The sequence below is a fragment of the Eretmochelys imbricata genome, chromosome 13, assembly GCF_965152235.1.
Source record: "Eretmochelys imbricata isolate rEreImb1 chromosome 13, rEreImb1.hap1, whole genome shotgun sequence".
NCBI classification, from domain to species: domain Eukaryota; kingdom Metazoa; phylum Chordata; order Testudines; family Cheloniidae; genus Eretmochelys; species Eretmochelys imbricata.
In genome coordinates, this window is record NC_135584.1 from 17,507,932 (window position 1) to 17,528,352 (window position 20,421).

General features: G+C 40.8%; 1 protein-coding gene across 5 annotated transcripts in view; it reads right to left on the minus strand.

The window, feature by feature from the left end:
* STAU1 (staufen double-stranded RNA binding protein 1) overlaps positions 1-15,324 on the minus strand; it is a 52,729-nt gene extending 37,405 nt beyond the window's left edge. For all 5 annotated transcript variants that reach the window (XM_077831888.1, XM_077831887.1, XM_077831886.1 and 2 more), the window contains exons 1-2: positions 15,174-15,324; positions 7,597-7,665 (exon numbers count right to left, since the gene is read on the minus strand). The gene's annotated coding sequence lies outside the window, so the exon portion shown is untranslated. The remainder of the gene's footprint in view (positions 1-7,596; positions 7,666-15,173) is intronic.
* Between the last annotated feature and the right edge of the window lie 5,097 nt (positions 15,325-20,421).

The following is a 20,421-nucleotide window of genomic DNA, read 5'->3' on the forward strand; positions in this document are numbered from 1 at the left end:
TGCTCTGGGCTGGGACTGAGGGGTTCAGAAGGTGGGTGAGGGATCAGGGCTGGGGCAGGGGGTTCAGGTGCGGGAGGGTGAGGGCTCCAAGCGGGAGTGGGTCGGGGTGCAGGCTAGGCTTATCTCAAGCAGCTCCCAGAAGCAGCAGTATGTCCTCCCTCTGGCTCCTATGCAGAGGAGCGGCCAGGCAGCTCTGCACACTACACCATCCGCAGGCACTGCCCCAGCACCTACCATTTGCCATGGTTCCCGGCCAATGGGCGCTTCAGAGCCAGCGCTTGGGGTGGGGGCAGTGTGTGGAGCCCCCCTGGCTGCCCCAACACGTAGGAGCGAGAAGGAGGACATGCCACTGCTTCCGGGAGCCACATGGAGCCCAGGCAGGGAGCATGCCTTAGCCCTGCTGCGCGGCCGACCGGACTTTTAACAGCCTGTTCAGCGGTGCTGACTGGAGCTGCCAGGGTCTCTTTTCTACCAGGTGTTCTGGTCAAAAACCAGACACCTGGCAACCCTACCCCACCCTGATTTTTTACACTTGCTATCTGGTAATCCTAGGTGCTTCTCATGCATGTAGAGAGCTGTGTAAGGCAGTGGTTTTCAACCTTTTTGGGCTCAGAACCCATTTGTAAATGTTTACGGCAGTTGTGACCCAGTAAATAGTCTGTGGGTGGAGGCCCTGGGGTGGTTTCTGTCGGATCCTGCCCCCCAAAGGGGTTGGGTCCTACATGGCACTCACTTCACAGTGGTAGCTTCTGTGCTGTTGGGCTGGCTGGGCTTGGCTCTCCGCTCTCGGCATTGCAACCTCTGGAGTTGCAGCGCTGCTCTGGTTTGGTCCTGCCCCCCTGACTGGACCAAATTTGTGAGAGCGGAGTTGTGATCTGTCTCACGGGATTGCAGTGCTACTCCCTCAAATTTGGCCTACCCAGACTCCCTTCATCATAACAGCTGGGCTCAACTTGAGTAACGTTGGGACCCCAGAGGGTGTGTCCCAGAGGTTGGCAGTGTCTAGAGCAGGGAGGCGAGCCCAGCCAGCCTCATGGGACTGGAGTCACAGGAGCTGCCAGGCAACCATTTGAAACATTCTGCCAACCCAGTTTTGGGTCCCAGCCCATGGGTTGAGAACCCCTGGTGTAGGGTACATATCCCCAGGGCTCAGGCCTATCTGTGCTTGCCTACATTGCTATGTATACCCATACTAGAGGGGGCTTGCACTGTATGTATTCTACATGCTGCAATAAGAAGCGTGCAGTGTAGATGTACCCAAAGTGATCCTTTTAGATAACACTGACAAAAAATAAGCCTGTAGTGAGAACTTATATTCATGAATATACAAACACTGATTTGTTTGATTTAAAAAAGATTGAGGAAAGAAATTTCTAGAAGGCAAAGTGATAATTTTGAAAACTTAAACTTTCATCGCGAATCCAGTAGACTGAAAGTCATGTAATGTTTCAGTATTTGTATTTGGTAGCATTTCTGATAAATGGATCTCAACTAAAGGTTTTTGGTCTACTAAACTCACTGATTTTGATGCTCCTCTTCATATTCCTAAACTTTTTTGTTTCATCTCTATTAAGTCCCCTTTAAATACTCTTGATTCTGATTCCATGCCTCAACAAAGGTAGTCATTGTTTCTTTATCTACAATTGATTATGAATGAATTAGATTTAGACAGCTAGGGGTAACATCTTATATAAGTAAGCATCTTTCCTTATGTTAGCAAAAGTTACTCTGGCAAGAAAGAAATTTCCTCTTTTCAGATATGAGTATCAAGATTTTTGTTTCTTCACACTTAATTTTTTACTGAAGTGGGAACATTCAGTCTCACCTGAATGAGTGAATATATTTTTCATATTTGTCAAGAATGGAACTTTGAAGACTTTATCATACTGTTGTTTAAAGCTTGTGTGGAGTTTCTTTCTGGGACTAATAATTATCTTTCCTTGTTATGTTTTATGTACTCCATGTGTGTCTGAGGATTTTGTACAAGATTGTTTGTGTCTGATACAAATTACTTGCTTGCATATTTTCACCTTGTTTTGTAGTAGTACACAGTTACTTTTTTTTTAATATTTGCAGATATATAGATAGTGAAGGATTAAAAGGTTCCCATTTCCATTATTTTAAAGATAAAAATACTAGCAAGCACAACAGGGACCTTATGGCACTTTACAAATATTCAAAGCAGTTTAAGTTCTGAATCTCTGAAGTGCACTTCTCCCCCATTATGTTCTGAGGTTTAAAGAAAGATTTTCCTGCTAATTCAACCTCACTTTAAAAGTTGCCAGTATAAACTCTAAAATGCCATGAGTGATTCATTCTAAATGCTTTAGCTCACAGAAGAGAGAAAATTAGTTCAGACAAACTAGTTTTTCATAAATGCAGCAAATGGTCTTAAATATGAGAGCAAGTTCTGTATTTGCCTATCAAACTTATAAAATTTTCACAATTGATACACCATAATTGTAGTGAATAACTTGTCCATGTTTATAAAGAAGGACCTGGAAGTTGAGAGAAGGTAAGATGCAGTAAATTCAGAAGGTGGCTCCACAGTAATGGCATTATAACCCTTACATCTACTCACAAAGCGTGTGTCTGAAAGCACTGAAAAAGTCTTGACTTTAAATGAAAAAAATAGGCCAAGTGAAATGAGGTCCCATGCTCAACTCAACTGAAGAGTAACATCTTACAAATAGAAGAAATTATTGAATCTTCTCTTCCTTTGGTCTGTCTGAAGTAATATGCCTCTTAAAACAACATAATTTACACCGCTTTTCTGAAAAGCCTAAAGTAGAAACCAAGCTCTAAAGTGCACTGAAAACTCTGCCCACAGCTCCCATATGTATAAACCAGTGCACTATTTTTCAGCTGAAGTCCACTACTGTGGTACCAAATAGGAAGAGGGAATCTCAGGCTACAAAACAAACATTAAATTGTACTTTGAATCAAGCTATCAGCAGTGCAGAAAATAGAAAAAAATTAATTCCTGTGGGAAACTGCTAACTAAGGCTATGTCTACACTCGAGACATTTTTTCACTACCATGAGTGACATAAGTTATGCCAACAAAAGTGCTAGTGTAGACACAGCATAAGTGAGTCACCAAATTCATCTCTAGTTCCAGCTCCCAAAAAGGTCTTCAAGGGTAAAGTAGAGTCCTGTAGCAGGTACTTCACTATCTAAAATGTAACTAAGCTCTGATTTTTTTTCCCCCTTTAATGATTTTTCTGCTTCATTATTGTATTGCAAATACACTAGATGCTCAAAAAAGCAAACTGAAATGCTGGTGTTCCAAAGACCTTTCAGCTTGCATTGTCACAGTAACAAACACTGTTAGCACATAAATACTAATGAGGTACAAATTTAATCTAACTAGGAAGTTACCAAAGCACTCTCTGTGCTTTTATCAAGGGCAGACTGCCTTCCGTAATTCCCCTCATTGCTTGCTATTTAGTCTATTTTGCTTACTGGCTGATGACTAGAGTTTGATTTTATAAACCTCTTTCTAACGTTTCACGCTGCTCATTAAATATTTCATAGGTTTTCAAGTCAGCGCTAAGGTCCACCAATGAGCATAATTAAGATTTCAAAGAGATTGGCTAGCTAAATTCCACAAGTATAAAAACTAACCTATTCAGATGTTATGTCTCCAAAATTGCTGGTTTAAAAAACACCATACGATTAACTACCGCAAGAATGCACTACATGCTGTATCCCCAAGATTATAGCAGCTACTAAAATGGAATTTTTAAGCAGATGATGAAACAATATTTTATAGAAATGACAGCATCTTTCAGCCTAAAGAATGTACATACCAGCACAAAAATACTGATTGCAACTTTTCTGGACACACTCTCAGTCCTTCTAGCAAAGAGAAAGTTTGACTTTTTTTTTTTTTTTTTAAAAAACACAAATGTTAAAATATAGGTCACTAACACATTTCTCTCTGTAACAAATGTGGCTTGTTATAGGTTTGTGGATGCCAAATCTAAAATTTGGTGACACTTTATTTTTAGTTATACAAACTTAAGACTAGAAAAAATGAAATTAAGTCACATGTGAATACGTATATTGATCACACATTCACTGTCAAAGCAACCCAATGCCTCAGAGTTAAATTTTTTCAGAAATAGCAGCTGTTTAGGCAGAAGCTGCTGAAATTTGTACCAACTTCCTGCCATGCATTCACAGAGCCATTCAACACCACCCAGATTTCTTTTTCTAGGTGGTCATTCTTGAACCATTTCATATGTTACTTGATATAAGCCTCTGGGGATAATAGCAACACAAGCCTGCTACTTCCTAAATACTGCTTAGTTCAGAATATTGTTAATCACTGCCATGCTAAAAGTGCTGATCCATCTGGGTCCAACCAAGTTAAAAAACACAGCAGAATGCTAATTTAATTCCGTGTGCACATCATTATCTATTGGGATCAGTACATCCCTAATCAATACACTTTTGATAGTCAGGGACATCCATTAGCGGCCCCGCTGCCTCAAATATGTCAGCATGTACTTAACAGGATTAGCCAAAGTTTTCAATGGACTTATGTTTGAGTTCTCTCCATGTTTCGTGGTTTAGCTTAGAATGTTTACGGTTCTAAGTCTCCATACATTTATTACTGTTTTCTTCTGCTCCTTTCATCCACAAGGTGTTTACTACCTTGATCTTCCAAAACTGCTCTAGTATTTTTTGCAGGGAAGCAAGTCTCTGAGTAGGATACTAGTTACTTTCTATATTTACTGTGGAGGACAAAGGGATGGAGTTTCACATACAATCATAGCTCAAACTAAGTTCTATGTGGATCAGTCTCCATCAAGAGTCAGAAAACAATATTAAGCCTGAAAAAGCTTCCCTTGAAACACCTCTAGATAGAACAATGCTTAAGACAGACAATTCAGACATTATTCTATAATTCTATGGAAACTCCAGCACATGAGCTAGGGCTTGAAGCAATAAGATTTTAGAAACTAATCCAAATGTGAACAGATTTCATCTGTTCACATTCCAGAACCAGACAACAAAATCACTGTAGACATGTTCATAGGGTCATAACCTGCTGCTTCTTTTCAGCCTACAAATCAACCACTCAAGTTTTAGACAAAGGCCTGGCAGGGTTTAGGAAACAGCTGCTGAAAGTTTACCTCTTTGCTCGGGACAATCTTATGCAGTTTACCTCCCCTCCATACACCCCAACATCCACTCCCCCAACTTTCAAATAACTTGAAAGAGCTCAGCCTTTGTCTATCCCCTGGGAATTTGAGATGACATTTCCAACCTCAGAAGAAACCAAGTAACAGCATTTAAATTAAATGGAACCACACTGCATTTTTCTGTGCCTCAATTTCCACACCTGTAAAATGTGGACAATCTATCCACCCTTCCTTTGAAAAGTGCTTTCAATCTACAGATGAAAAATGCTGTGTAGTTATTGAACGTTATTATGGAGACCCCAGCACACAATGTTGGCAATTTAGCAGGCAAGAAAAATGCACCAAACAAAATCATGAGTGCTCCCTCCCATCACTGTTTATAGGTGGCAGTAATGTCTGCCCAAATTGGAGATTTGAAAAAAAATCCATAATGAGCTTTTAAAACTTCACTTGAAGTATAATTGCCAGCTTGTGGCAGTAGTCATCTCTTAACATTTACCCTATGCCAGCCAACTGCTTGAATACACGAACCCACAGTTTATTTCCATACCTCAAGATGAATTTCCTACTTTTTTTAAAAAAAACAAGAGAAAACAATCGTGTTGCAGGTGCAATTTTTCTAATTAATCTATCCTTTTTATCTGTGTCTCATATCTATGTACAAACAAGCATTGTGTACATTGATATAACTTCTTGTTTGATGCAATCATTGTTATCTAGTTTGCTCCTTCAAGCAAAGCCCATTTATATTTATACTCCAATTGCATGATAACTTGCCAGATGCACAGACATTACTAATCTGGAAATATTTCAGCATCAACACTTATTCTCAGAGCAGAGAAAGCCTAGGAATCTTGTATTCAAGTATTAGCCCTTCTTGTGAAGCAGATATTTAACTAATTCTATAGGTTTTAAGAAGTCTCCATTTATTTCATTTCTGGTACTGCAAACAATAAGAAATATAGGAATGGCCCATAGAGGATTTCTATGTAAAATATATATACTTTGTAAAATCAAATTTGAGAAATATTTTGACAGAACTCCAAATAACAGTACAAAGTAAGGTGTCCTTTTATTGTTGAAATTTAAGCTACTCAGGTAGCCAAACTATTGTAACCTATTTGTACAAGGTACTCATTAAGCTATTGCGCCTGACACTGCCCTCAAAGCAAAAGCTTAATTATAGGCCATGTTTTAGCATCTATAAAAATACAGGCAATAACCTTTACAAATTAAGGCAGCAAGTATCCTGTAACAGAAATTTAGAATGTTTTAGGTTGCCACATACAACAGAAAACTTGAGACGGAGGTTGAGATTGACATTTTACAAGTGAAGTAGAAAACTAAGAAAATACTCATGTATTAGGTGGGAAAAAAAAATAGATAATTGCTTGCTAACTGCATTCAAAAATGAATTTTAAAAAAACCATTTTGAACTCCTATAGGACCTTCTGTTTGATGGCAAATTCCTTACAAACTTTAGGTGACCCTTGTCAGATACAGGTAGCAAAACTGAAGCCTAAAGTCACAATGAACAGACGCAGAGTATGGAAGTGAACACAGGTGCTTTTGCTCCCAGTCCTTTTCTCATTAAGACGCTTTTAGATCAGAGTCTCATACTTTGTAGCTTCTGTATGCCAAGCTCATTGCACATACCAGGGGCTTCTTGTATCCTACATTCCCCCATCCCCACAGTTCCAATTTGACACCCTTACATCCCACCTCCCCTCCAGTTCAGGGACATATGTAAATAGCCAAGAAGTTTATTAGTAGTTATTGTAGAAGTTATTGTAGTTTAAATTAATTTTCTTCTTTCTGCTTGGGAGATAAGGCAGAAAAGAACATTTAAAACTATTGGAATGATGGGCAGAGTTTAGATGGGGAATGTTGTTATACTGGAAGGTGTTGGTAGTTTCCATCAACCAGTTTTGTTCTATAAATAGTTACAAAGCTCATTAAAGTTGATGGGTGTGCTAACCAGATGCCAGGGACTGTATCTCCCCTCACACACACACACACTTTCCTCCTCCTGGTTTTCCAATTTTTATCCAAATCAATAGGATTCTGTCTATTGATGCCTACAATATTCCCTAAAATTTTGGAAATGTGAGGAATGGTAGTCTAAAGTTATATTACATCCAGAGAAATACTATCAGGTTGAGTTTACGGCCCCATTTCACTCAACCAAAAATTGACAGATTTCTGTAAGAAAAAGTTATGCAAGAAAGTAATTTTTTCAGGCAACTGATCTTTCTGGATTTCTTTAATGCCAAAATTATTAGAGGTGTTTCAGATAAGTTAAAGTGTGCAGGGGGAAAAAGAGCTCTTTTCCCCCGTGTAACATAATATTGCCAGTTAATAACCTTCTTGAATATTAGGTTAAAAAAAGGTAGATACTATAAGTGATAAAAGTTATTGAATCATAGGTTTAATGTTTCCTGTACCTTTAGGTGATCCAGGGACAGTGAAGTTTTGGTTTTAGTTCCAGGGAGGGTATTTATGTTGGAGAAAGCCTAGGAAGAAAAAAATATGCAGTGTTAGTAATTTGCTTTGTGAAGCTACTGAAGTATTTTAAGGTATTCTATAATTAACTGATCATTGCTAAAAATCATCATCAGGAGAAATGAAGAAACTTCTGAATATGAGGGCAAAATTGTCCAAAGTGTAGCTGAGAGTGAAGACTGCTTGGAAATTTAGGAACTGGTTTGCAGAAAAATGCTAACTCCACATATATTTTAAGTTTCTGAGGCTTGTTTTATAAGATGCCTTCAATATATGCCTTGTAAGTATTTAGGCTGTGAATTTCAGAGGGGCCTAAGGGAGTTGGGTGCCTAACTCCCCATGGCCATTGAAAATCTCAGCCTTAGACAAGAACATACATAAACATTATATTCTCACTGACAGACTGTTTGCAAACGAGCTTCATTTTTTACCATGCAGAACTACAGCTTTATTTGCCAACCCTCCCCTTCCTGCTCCCCTTCCCTAATCCCAAGTGACCTCCCTTAGGGATGCCTACTGTACAGAGACTATATTGTCATAGTATACTGGCACAGCCCTGTAGTGTAAATGCAGCCTACACTAATGGAAGAGGTTTTTCCGTCAGTATTCGAGGAACACCACCTCCATGAGCTACAGCAGCTACGCTGATGGAAGCATTATTTCATCAATTTATCTGTGTCTAAGATGGGGTTTAGGTCAGAATACCTATATTGGTCAGGGGTGTGTTCCCTCCCCATCCCTGACTGATATAGCTATGTCAAACTACTTTTAAGTGTAGACCAAGCCTTACACTTGGAGGAATGGCTGGAATCATGGAGTCCATCAATCCTGCTCTTCGCCTGGCAGTAAGGCAGGGGTCCCCAATGTGGTGCTTGTGGGTGCAATGGCACCCGCCAGGGCAGTTGTATGCGCTTGCAGGACACTGCACCTCCAAAACGTCGCTGCTGAAGAACCACCCACCGAAATGCCGCCGAGAAGTGTTGCCGTTTCTCGGCGGTGATGCTTCTTGCCACTGCCGCTTCTCGGCGGCATTTCAGCGACGGGGTGTCTGGCGCCCGCCACAATCTTCTGGGAACAGGAATATTCTATTCCCACAGAAAGGTTGGGGACCACTGCTATAAGGGTTACTTAAGAATATGATGTACCCGCTCCACAGCGAGGCCTGATCTCACTGCCATGTGATTGAACACTGGAGGACTAAGATCAGATAAGGGAACAGAATTTACGTCTCCTCCACAGAAACAATGCATTGCATTGCACTAAGTAGAGAAACAGATATCAGACAGCCTAATTCAAAAACTGATTTTTGCAACCATCTTTAAAAGTTACAGTAACAGCTGTGCACATAGTATTATCAGTTAACACACTGACACTAGCATTGTGTTGCAGAATTTTTATAAAGTCTGGTTCAGCAGAAAAAGTTTAACAACTATGAATCAAACTCTGCAGCCCTTACTTACTACAAGGTGAGTTTTATCTGTCTATTGACTATCAGGGCCCAGGTCAGGCCCCTTAATATTTCTGATTGACTTCTTGTGCTATATATTGATATTATACAGTAGAAATAGGAAAAGTAGAAAGCAGAGATAATAGATAAACTGATGAGTAGAAGTTCCCTAAAGAGATAATGCCTACATATTTTGTTAAAGGTTTTAAACTTATGTAACATTAAAGCAATAATTTCAATGTTCAAACTTGGTCATATCTCATGTATTAAAAATTATGCAGTTAAATGCCAGGTTTGTTTTTTTTTAATAAAGAAAAATGCTTTCAGTACTAAGATCAAGTCAGTCACTTGCAACTCCCATTTAGACTAATCCTACTCAACACATTTATGGGGGTTTTTTTTGGACAGACATTACACAGCATGCCCACAGTTTTACCTCTGGGGTCTTGAAAATGAAAATTTGTTTCCTACTCAGTTATTTCCTACTATTTTATCAGAGAAGGTGGATGGTCTCTCGGCACTGCAATGATTTTTAGTTTTGGCTTATGTCAAAAAATAAGTCCCAAAGTAGCGTTTCAGTCCCTAGCATAAAAGTCTTATAACTATCTTGCTAGAGCCAAAACTTTAAAGATAGGTTTAAGTTCCTCTCTCTCCATAGGATTTTCACCTGAATAGTACAAAAAAAGAGAAAAGTACTCCTCTGTGCAGCAGTATAGCCTCCGAGAATGTATTTTCCAAAATGATTGTAACCATTTTCAATAGCTGGATATTTCTTAAATGCTTGGACTTGTTGTCCTTTTAATCCCCTTCTCACTGTTCTATAAATGATGTTCCTCATAAAATCCAAATGCTACCATCCCAGAATACTGTGTGAAGCAGTTCAAGGACACGCATCAAGTATTAAATTTAAAATTTTATTTAAAAAGTAACTGACCACATGAAGGTTTGACCTTCAGTCCACACATCATATGTAGTTTTTAGTATAATGTACTGTGTCGAGTTGTAAACAAAGTGGGACAGGGACAATTTCTTCTGTACTTATGACACAAAGCAGTATACAATAGAAGACTGAAAAAAGAAAAGATGACAAAAGGGCTGTGCAATAAATAGCAGCTGACAAGGAATTCTCAATCTACACAAATGAAAACTGTACAAAACATACTAACATTTCTAGCCACCTTTTTTAGATGAACAAATCCAGTTTATTCTACACTTTGGATATTTTGTAAAAAACTAATCAGAAAAATGTTAGATAAATAATACAATATCTTACAGACCCCATCACACTAAATTGAGTTGTTATAGTCATATTCCCCAGAGATATTTAAAAACTAAAGGAATTCTTCAATCACCATAAATATAACAAAAGCCAGTATATTATTAACATCTGCCACCTGTGCAGTGACAATCTTCAGAGTGACCTATCACAAGGTAGTAGAATAATTACTAGGGCAAGTTTATGAAGTTTAACATCTAATTGATGGATAAGTATTTTCAGAATGATTTTTAAACAAATAAGAGGTTGTAGAAATGTATTTGTCTATTTTTTAGTTCTTAATTTCAAACGACTAACACAAAACCAACATGGCATCATGTTGATATTATTAAGTGTCCTCCAATTTGTGTTTAATATCCTCTCCATTATCATACTTGTCTAATAGATTGTAAATCAAAAGCTTGTAATTATAAAGAACATAAATCTACTATAAGTTAGCTGAAACTGGCATGTTCCTAGAAACCCATTTCTGAATCTGTGTGTCCTTTCTTTGAAAGGGGTAGTTACTTTTCTTCTAATTTTAAATATGGCATTGGTTTTCAGAAACTAAGTGGGGGAGTAAAAATAGTAACTGATTAATAAGGCACAGCAAAGCGACTGTTATGTGCTACTGTACTCAGCTAAAACTAAAGAAAAGTCTAAAAATATGAGTTATGCTGAAGACAGAATAATTTCTTCTAATCAGCAACATATTCCTGTTCAGGGGTATAAAAGGGAAGATGGAAGCTTTTATAAAATGAAATATGCAGAACTTCAGTTCAAGATCAGGAATAGTGGTGTTTTTGCCCATTAATACAAAAGACAAATTGAACTTAGGTTTAAATAAATCTCATATATATCTTAGGCACTTACATGGCCCCCATTATAACAGTACCTACCTGCCTCAATCTTTCACAATGTCCCTGTGAAATACAGAGTGCTATTATCTCATTTTATAGATGAGAAACAGAGTGGCTAAGTGACTTGCCCAAGGTCTCAGAGAAAGTCTGCAGTGCAGCAGGGTTTTGGTAACATCTGCAATTTTGAAGAAATGGTTTTCATATCACATTCTTTATGAATTATTACTCTACACTCACCATATAAAAAACTGAAACTTGCAATCAGACACCTCTGAAACCTCAGTAGAAATAGTGGTGGTGATTAACGGAAGCCCAAAAACTCAGGTCTTGAAAAATTTACATGACATCCACATAACTACAATACTACATCTACCAGCCTACCCCAATCAGTGAGAACAACCTCCCACAAAACCACTGAGAAGAGGAAGGGTGTGGGAATTCATACAAAGTGCTGTTCCTGAACCCTGCTCAAAGCTTCCATCTCTTATTAAATGAATATTTAATGCCATGAAAAATTACAAAAGTTTTGTCAATGTGTATGAAACTACTCTTGGGTCTGTCAGAGACCTGTACAATATATTTGACGTGCTCAAGATGCAGAAGTGGAATGTTTGGGAATTTATTCAACGTCCACTTGTTGTTATTGCCCATTTTTAACTTGATGGCTGGTGGCTACCAAGAAAGATTCTATTATTGTCTCCAATATCAGCCTCTGGCTAGTAAGCGTAATACATATCAAACCCCTTCCCCGCCATCATCTCAAGTTTCCTGACTGTATGGAAGGATCCATACTTGAGATCTCCTCCAGACTCCGTACTGCAGTGACCAGGGGCATTGTCATTCTATCCTTCACTCAGCTTCCACTTCTGTTTTCTTCTTCTCTGTGAATAGTTCCAGCATCCTGCCTGTTCATAACTTTTTTAAGTAGCAGTGATGAAGGCAAAGACATCATCATTGTCAGTTTCACTAATACTAGTTAGAATCCCATGACAACAGTGAAACCAATTAAGTCTTCTGTCTGCAGACCTAGGAAGACAGAACCACACTACAAAGTGTGAATTTTCCTTACTACTATAAAAGCTACACACTTTCTTAAACATGGAAGGTTAAATAGTGCAGGAACTGATGGCTTAGCTGCCTCTGCTCCTTTCCAGTCTTCCCCTATACCACATCATTATTGGAACTTCAAGTCCAAATTTCCACAAACTATAATAGCTCTGTAGAGTTGGGTCATTTTACAAAATACTCCATGATAACCCATATCAAGGTATGTTTTCATTTAAGTAGCACAGCTGCAGCTATGTTGCTGTAGCAGAGACACTTACTACAGGAACAAAAGGGTTTTTTCCTCTCGCTGTAGAGCGGGTAGCTAAGTCAACGGAAGAATTCTTTTGTTGGCCTAATTGCATCTACAGTGAGGGGGTTGGCCTAACTGGGTCAAATTTTCTCACAGCCCTGAGCAATGTAGGTACATGGACCCAAGTTTTAGGTGTAAACCAGGCCTCAGTGACAGTGACTTGATAACCTACAGTATGAAGCAGCTCTGATGTGGCTGACTATTTAACTTTTATAATTAGTGTTAAAATAGAATAGCCGAATATTTGTTATTGAAAGGTTTAAATAGCTGCCACAAAAAAGGCACTTGCCCCTTATTTTCTATCAATTACAGGAAAAAATGAGTTATCAGAATGCAAAAACACACTAGCTGAGGCAGGTCGTGTTCCTGGACAAACTTTCTATAAACCACAAACATGTTCCTCTTATAAGATCTTGATTAGCCAAGGAATCTCTCTAATATTTGTGGCACTATAAGATGAGGCGCAAAATAATTCACAGGGCTGATAATTTACATGGTGCTTCACAAATACAGATAAGACACTCCAGGAGAGAGGATATGGATTAATGATAAAAAAAGGAAGCACGTGATGAAAAGCCTGAAGAGGGGGATTTTAAACAGTGATCTGAAGGAGAAGCAGGAGCAACACCGTGGTTTAAAAACAAAAAACCAAGAGCAGAAAAAGATGTAATTAAGGCAAAGAACTGAGATAACATGTAAGCCTTTAAATGCTAACAGTTTCCACTATCACAAAAATATTTTAAATGAAACTTTATTTTTCGAAAACATTACATGGTTTGAAAATACACACTCAAGGCTAATGATTGTAGAAAATACACACTCAAGGCCAATTGTAAAGTTATCAAAAATACCACACAGGTCTTCTTTATTGGTCCAGTCCACTAAAATAACCAAGACACATACATGCCGTGTAAATATCAACATCTTCATGTTTAAGAGAAGTTGTCAATGCAACTGTTGAAAGTATTGTTATAACAGGCAAAATGAACTCCCCTTTTTGGGATTATAAATGTGTAAAAACAGTCAAACCACTTTCACGATATCTAGATTTACCAAGACAGATTATTAGATGGGGCTTTAAAAACCCAGACACCTGCAGAGTAGCATTTATATTATTCAGTGACACCAAAGGTATAGGCAGCCCATTTTTTCAATTTACCTCTGATCCAGTAATTACATCAGCACAATTGCACAGATGTAGGTAAGTCTATGGACAGACTAACTTCTACACAGATTGACTTACAGATGTCCACACAACAAAATGTTTAAAGATATGAAAGACTTTCAAGAAGTCTGGCTGTTGCTATTTATTTTAGTGTGGTTTATTTCATTTATTTACACTTATACACAGTACAGAGTTTTATTTTGTTAAAATGAAATTCTACAACCCAATATGGATTTTGGACAGGAAAGTGTGAAAGTATGTATGTAGAATGGGTGGGAGAAATCAACTATACAGGATATGGCTACACTAAAGTTTTTTAACCTTGTTAATGGATTGCCAATTAACTTGAAATAGTTAACACTTTTGTAAAGGCTAGTCTGAGCACTTCCCAAATGCTTGTGTTTTTTCTTAGCCAATTCCTTGACCAGCTAACACATGGTAAAACTACAACTTGTCTAATCTATGCTATGATGTTATCATCATCATTAACCTGTTAAAAATATAGCTTTCCCCCCTTAGTATGAACATTGCTACAAGGTACTGTAGTTGCATGTTAAAATAAGAATTATAAGAATTTTAAATAAAACTCAGAAGACCTTCGTATATTTATTTTATAAACTTATTACCCAAGCAGTGGATGAAGGATTATATTGTTGGTGTGGCATTTTTATTTGTGTGCGTCACTGATCCTAACCTACTCACTGACATATACCACGTTCTTCCTCCTCTTTAACTGGCCAGAACAAATATAAGACTGTCATCTATGTATCAAGTTAAGATATTGCCTATTGGGGCTCTAACACAATGGGGCAGCAGGTGTGAACTAGCCAAATGCACCTGTCCCACAGGCTCTAAAACGGGCAGCGGGGAAACATCTTGCAAAGGAACCTGTTGCTGTTCCATCTACCAAAAGATTGCCAAAAGATGTCACGACGGGAAAATGGGGGTGGCTGATGCTGTAGCTGTCACCCGCCCTGGTGCTACGGGGGGTGAGTGGGAAGGAGGGAACCTGGCGCTTCAGCTACCACCTGCCTATACACCTGGGGGTCGGTGTCTCCGACAGGGCGGCGAGTCCCAGCCAGCGCGGCCTACTCCCCCTCAGCAGCCTCAGCCAGAGCCCGCTCTGTAACCTGAGCCAGTCCCCCACCTTCCCCTACACCAGGCCGGGCCGACTCCCCCCAGGGCCCGCCTGCCGCTGCCCGTGAGGACGGGGCACCGATTCATCCTTAGGAAGCGGGAGGCGAAGAGGAACCCGGCCCCTGCCCGAGTTGGCGGCACTACGACCTACCGAGCACCGACTCCCATCCCCGCCAATCAGGGCCCCCCGCTGCCGGCCTCGCACACCCCACAGATGGAGACAGCAGAGCGGCCGCTGCCCCACTAGGCCCCGCCGCCGCCCCCCCCCGTGGGGAACCCGGAGCCGTCCCTCTCTCACCTGGCTGCCTGGGCTGCGGCTCCCGGGCCGGCTGGTACTGCGGGCGGGCGGGCAGGCGGGCGTCTCAGTCCATTGGCCGGGTCCCGAGGCGGGGAGGGGGTCTGGGAAGGGGGGGCGAATCGCAGTGGCGGAGGGAGGCGGCGGACACAGGGCAAACACTAAAGAGAATGAACGCCGGGGGCAGGTCCGGCCGGGGAGGAAGTGACGGTACCGCGCCTGAGGAGAGAGCAAGCCAATCGGAGTGGCCACAACACCTTATAGCACCCGCCCATCGTAGCACTCGCAGCCAATCCGCCCGCGCACCGGCTCGAAGCCCGGCCCTTATCCCGGACCGCAGCTCCCGGCATGCACTGCTCACTGAGACAGCCTCACCTCCAAGGGACTACAGCTCCCGGCATGCATCGCTCACCCCGACCGCCGGATCGACAAGGGGCCTACAGCTCCCGGCATGCTTGGCTTCGCTTGGGCACTCGCAGTTGAGGGAGACTTGAACTTGGTGAAACTTTCCCACGCAACCAGCCCAAGACGGGCCCTGGGCTGACTTTAGGCCGGAGACCATTCAGCATACGGGGCCTGAAGCCTCGCTCTAGGTTGAGACAGCCCCTGGTTGCTGTTGGGGGTGGGGGAGGTTTATCCTACTGGCCCATGATGGGGGAGGAGGGGGGAGAAGAGGCGCTGCTGCAATGTTTGTGGTGTGCGTGGAGTTGTTCCGGCCCTTCCCCCACATTTGGGCCCTTCTTTCAGGTGGCGAGGAACGCCCCCCGCCCCCCCCCCCGGCACTAGGTGAGAAGGCAAGAAGATGAGGTTTGTGTGTAGTGTGGAGCAACAGCAGGGCCAATTGAGTTCCAGTTGTGGGCAAACCAGAGGGCCAGCCCCTCTTGGCTAGGTGAGGCAAAGCATCGCAGGGGTGTGAGGGGGCTCCCAGGGTGTATTTTGTTTGTTTGAGAACACAAGAACAGCCATACTCCATCAGACCGAAGGTCCATCTAGCCCAGTATCCTGTCTTCCAACAGTGGCCAATGTCCAGTGACCCAGAGAGAACAGACAATCATCAACTGATCCATCCCCTGTCGCCTATTCCTAGCCTCTGGCGAACAGAAGCTAGGGATACTATGGCTGCCCATGCTGTCTAACAGCTACTGATGGACCTATCCTCCCTGAATTTATCTAGTTCTTTTTTGAACCCTCTTATAGTCTTGGCTTTCACGTCATCCTCAGGCAAGGATTTCCACAGGTTGACTATGCATTGTGAGAAAAAATACTTCATTGTGGTTGTTTAAAACCTGCTGCCTATTCCTGCCTGGGCCAGGAACGGTACAACTACGTTGAATGTGAAGACGAGGTCATAGGCCTCCTGTCAACTACAGCAGTGGAGCAAATGTTGACTAGTGCATAAGGGAGCGGTAGTTCCAAGGTGGCAGTGTAGTGGAGCTGTAGTCTCTTTCTTTGATCTAAATGGAACATTGCATAGTAGGAGGTGTAGTTAGTCTACCCCTAATCTCTAGCTTATAAAGGCAGCATGGGTGTCAGCTACTCTATTTAACCCAAGTGAGGTATAGGCCCCCTACCAGTTCCCAGACATAGTAGGTGCTCACTTTCCCCAGAGTAGAGCTGTAGTCCACAAAAACAACAAGGAGTCCAGGGGCATCTTACAACCTAACATTTATTTGGGCATAAGCTTTCGTGGGTAAAAAACCCACTTCTTCAGATACATGGTGTGAAAATTACACACACACACACACACGCTGCATCTGTAATTTTCACGCCATGCATCTGAAGAAGTGGGGTTTTTACCCATGAAAGCTTATGCCCAAATAAATCTGTTAATCTTTGAAGTGGCACCTGCCTCCTTGTTTTTGTGGATATAAACTAACATGGCTACTCCTTGATACTTGGCAGCTGTAGTCCAGTGGCTCTCAACCTTTCCAGACTACTATACCTCTTTCAGGAGTCTAACTTGTCTTATGTACCCCCAAAATTTTACCTGACTTAAAACTACTTGCTTACAAAGTCAGACATAAAAATACAGAAGTGTTACAGTACACTATTAGGTTTCAGAGTAACAGCCGTGTTAGTCTGTATTCGCAAAAAGAAAAGGAGTACTTGTGAGCTGTAGCTCACGAAAGCTCATGCTCAAATAAATTAGTTAGTCTCTAAGGTGCCATAAGTACTCCTTTTCTTTTTGCGAGTACACTATTACTGACAAATTACTTAAATTTCTTATTTTTACCATATAATTATAAAATAAATTAATTGGAATATAAATATTGTGTTACATTTCTGTGTATAGAAAAGTATAAACAAGTCTTTGTATGAAATTTCAGTTTGTATGGACTTTGCTAGTGCTTTTTCTGTAGCCTGTTAAACTAGGCAAGTATCTGGATGAGTTGATGTACCCTCAAGGCTACATGTAGCCTTGGTTAGGAATCTCTGCCATAGTCCATAGCTAGGAAGAGAGTTTATGTCCTAGACCAAGTTTCACATACTCCAGAGTGATTTTTAATCTGTTTAGTTTGAATTACTCACTGTACCATTTAGCATCAACAAGGGCCCTGAGAAGGGAGATGAGATTGTAAACTCTGCACAGAAGGAAGTAGCATTTTGGGTTTGTTTTAATTGTTATTGTACATAGCCCACAACAGCATCCTGGTCTACCAGTAGCAACCCTTTATACTATTTGTAATACAAATAATTAATTAGTTTAAAACTGTTTAACATCCTTAGATGGAAGGAAATATTGCAATTACGTGGGTGTTAGGGCACAGGTTTAAGGCCAAACAACCCAACATTGTGTTCCAGTTCCTGTCCTGCTGAACTTTATACCTTTTTTTTCCCAAATAAAACAGTTCATACTTAGAAAGCTGCTATTGTATACTTCAAGAGAATGAAAAACTGCAATAAAGAAAAATACAGAATTTAACTGGTCCCTGCTGAGGAGTTTTAGGGATTGGAGAGTTTTAAGTATTGACTTTGAAATAGCAGCCAGTGTGTTATACACTCTGACTACAGAGCTTCTGCCTGAAAGAGCATACAGTCTTATATACACACACACACACACACACACACACAAAGGGTAGAATATTAAAAAATAAGGCCTATCAGTTTATGGAGACTTCTTTTTCTCTGCTTATTCAGTATTTGAAGTTGAGGGCCATCATCATCATTAGCTTTTAGCATGGTTAAGATTGTGGACTGCTGTTCTGTAAGAAGTCTTGCTTTAAAACGATTTTACTGTTCTGCTGTATAAGTAAGGAATGTATGGCACACTGACAAATAAAAAATAAAAAACGCCTGTACCAAATGGGTCGAATGGTCAAAAGGGAAGTGAAGAAACCAAAAGGTGCCAACCTAATTATCAGAATTGCTCTGATGGCTGAAGCAGCAGCAAATTAACAACCCTAAAGCAAAGGCATATGCTCCCAATAATAAAAATAAATAGTAAAACCAAAAAAAGGAATAAAAAAACCCAGCAACTCCCAGTAACGACCCATAATAATGCTGATTGAAAGCAACCTTAACTGTTGCCTTTTAACAACCTCAGCATAACACAGCAAGACTCAAACTTGCATGGCAACTTATTACTATAAAAAAAAGGGTGGATTACCATGGGACTTTAGGTTCGTTCTGCATTGACATCAGAGCTTCGGACGTGTCAGACAGAGACCCGGCTCTGCCCTCTCCCTTGTGTGTAGTTTCAGCTGGCCACTGGAATTGACCAAGCAATGCTAAGAACTTGTAACTATAAGATCCAGCTGCAGAACATTTGGCTGGTGTGTGTGTGTGTATGCTAATTTTAATGTTTAAATTGTACTTTCAATAAATGTGGCGTATTGCCTTATCCCCTAAAAAATTTCTGTGTGTTTATGAGCATAAGATTTTTGGTGGAGAATAGTGGAGGGGGAACATGGTGATACACCATGCTTGTTTTAAAGTTTTGCCGACAGTAAAATAAAATTCATCAATCATTGTAGAAGTTGGTGTGCACACCCTCAGTCGTAGCGAGCTGAGTAAATAGGCTCAGAAGAATTTAAAGTTTCTCGCTCTAACCCAAGCACTGGAGTAAACCCTGAAGGGTATAGGAGCGTCAGGCGGTATTTCCTGCATTCCTTGTGTAAGACCGAGCTCTGAAGAATATAGGAGCGTGGGCAAATAGTGGTACACAAGGCCATAGCATGTAAATTGGCACCTTCATATAAATGTTTAAAAGAAAACAATCTAAAGATGATGCCTCCAAGGAAGGACTGGGATCACTGTGTTTTGTTCACGAGATTACTCCTTTTAAACAAATCTTGCAAAAATACAGGCATAGGCCATGGACCGAACAGGTACTGGCAAATGTCCACACTATTTCGGATCTAGAAGATAAATTTGCCAAATATATACGGGTATATAAACCTTCGACCCCAGCAAAGAGAGATTTGGCAGCAATTTGGCTATAATGGGAGGCAAGCAATGAGTCACATCTCTGTCTGGCTGCTTGCTGAGAGGAGAATGCATCCCTGTAGAAGAAGTTTTCCCAAGCAGAAAAAAAGATCAAGAAATGAACAGGAATACAGAGTCAGATTCCCATCGGGACACATTTAGAGAAGGGAAACAAAGGGAAAAGTTAGCAGACCAGGTCGGGAAAAAGAATAAGAAAAAAAAAAGAATTAAGTATTACAAGAAATGGTTACAAAATTAACCTTAAAACAAGGCAGAGCCTCTGTCAATCATAATCGCTCTGAACCCATTAAACACCTCAAGCAAAAATTGGAATTTGCAACCCGCCAACTAGCAGCAGTAACGGCAGGAAAATGGGGTGACAGCCCGCAAGATGGCACCTCTAGCTGGGATAAACCATGGGGTCCTGATGAAGTATGGGACGGAAATATTTGGAACAATTCTAAAAGGACAGGACTTAAAAACCCTGTCACAGCCATGAAACAAACTGCAACCACCAGAGTAAGAGACCGGGGGGACCAAGCACTATCACCACCACCACGCCTGTATCCGCCTCCAATCTCCAAGCCATGTCAAAATGGTTAGAACCCCTAACTCAAAATTTTTTTTCTAAATGAAGTTTAAATGAGCTCCAACTTGCAAGTCAAGAGAGTCTAGAAGCAACCCAAGTGCAGCACCTAATAAGTATCTGTACTGCACCTGAAATTCAGGGTGTGTGTGTGTGGGGGGTCATTAACAGAATAGTATGTGCAGTGGACACAAATCTCATAGTGCTACTGACAGCTTTTGGGGAACAGATGGGCTGCTG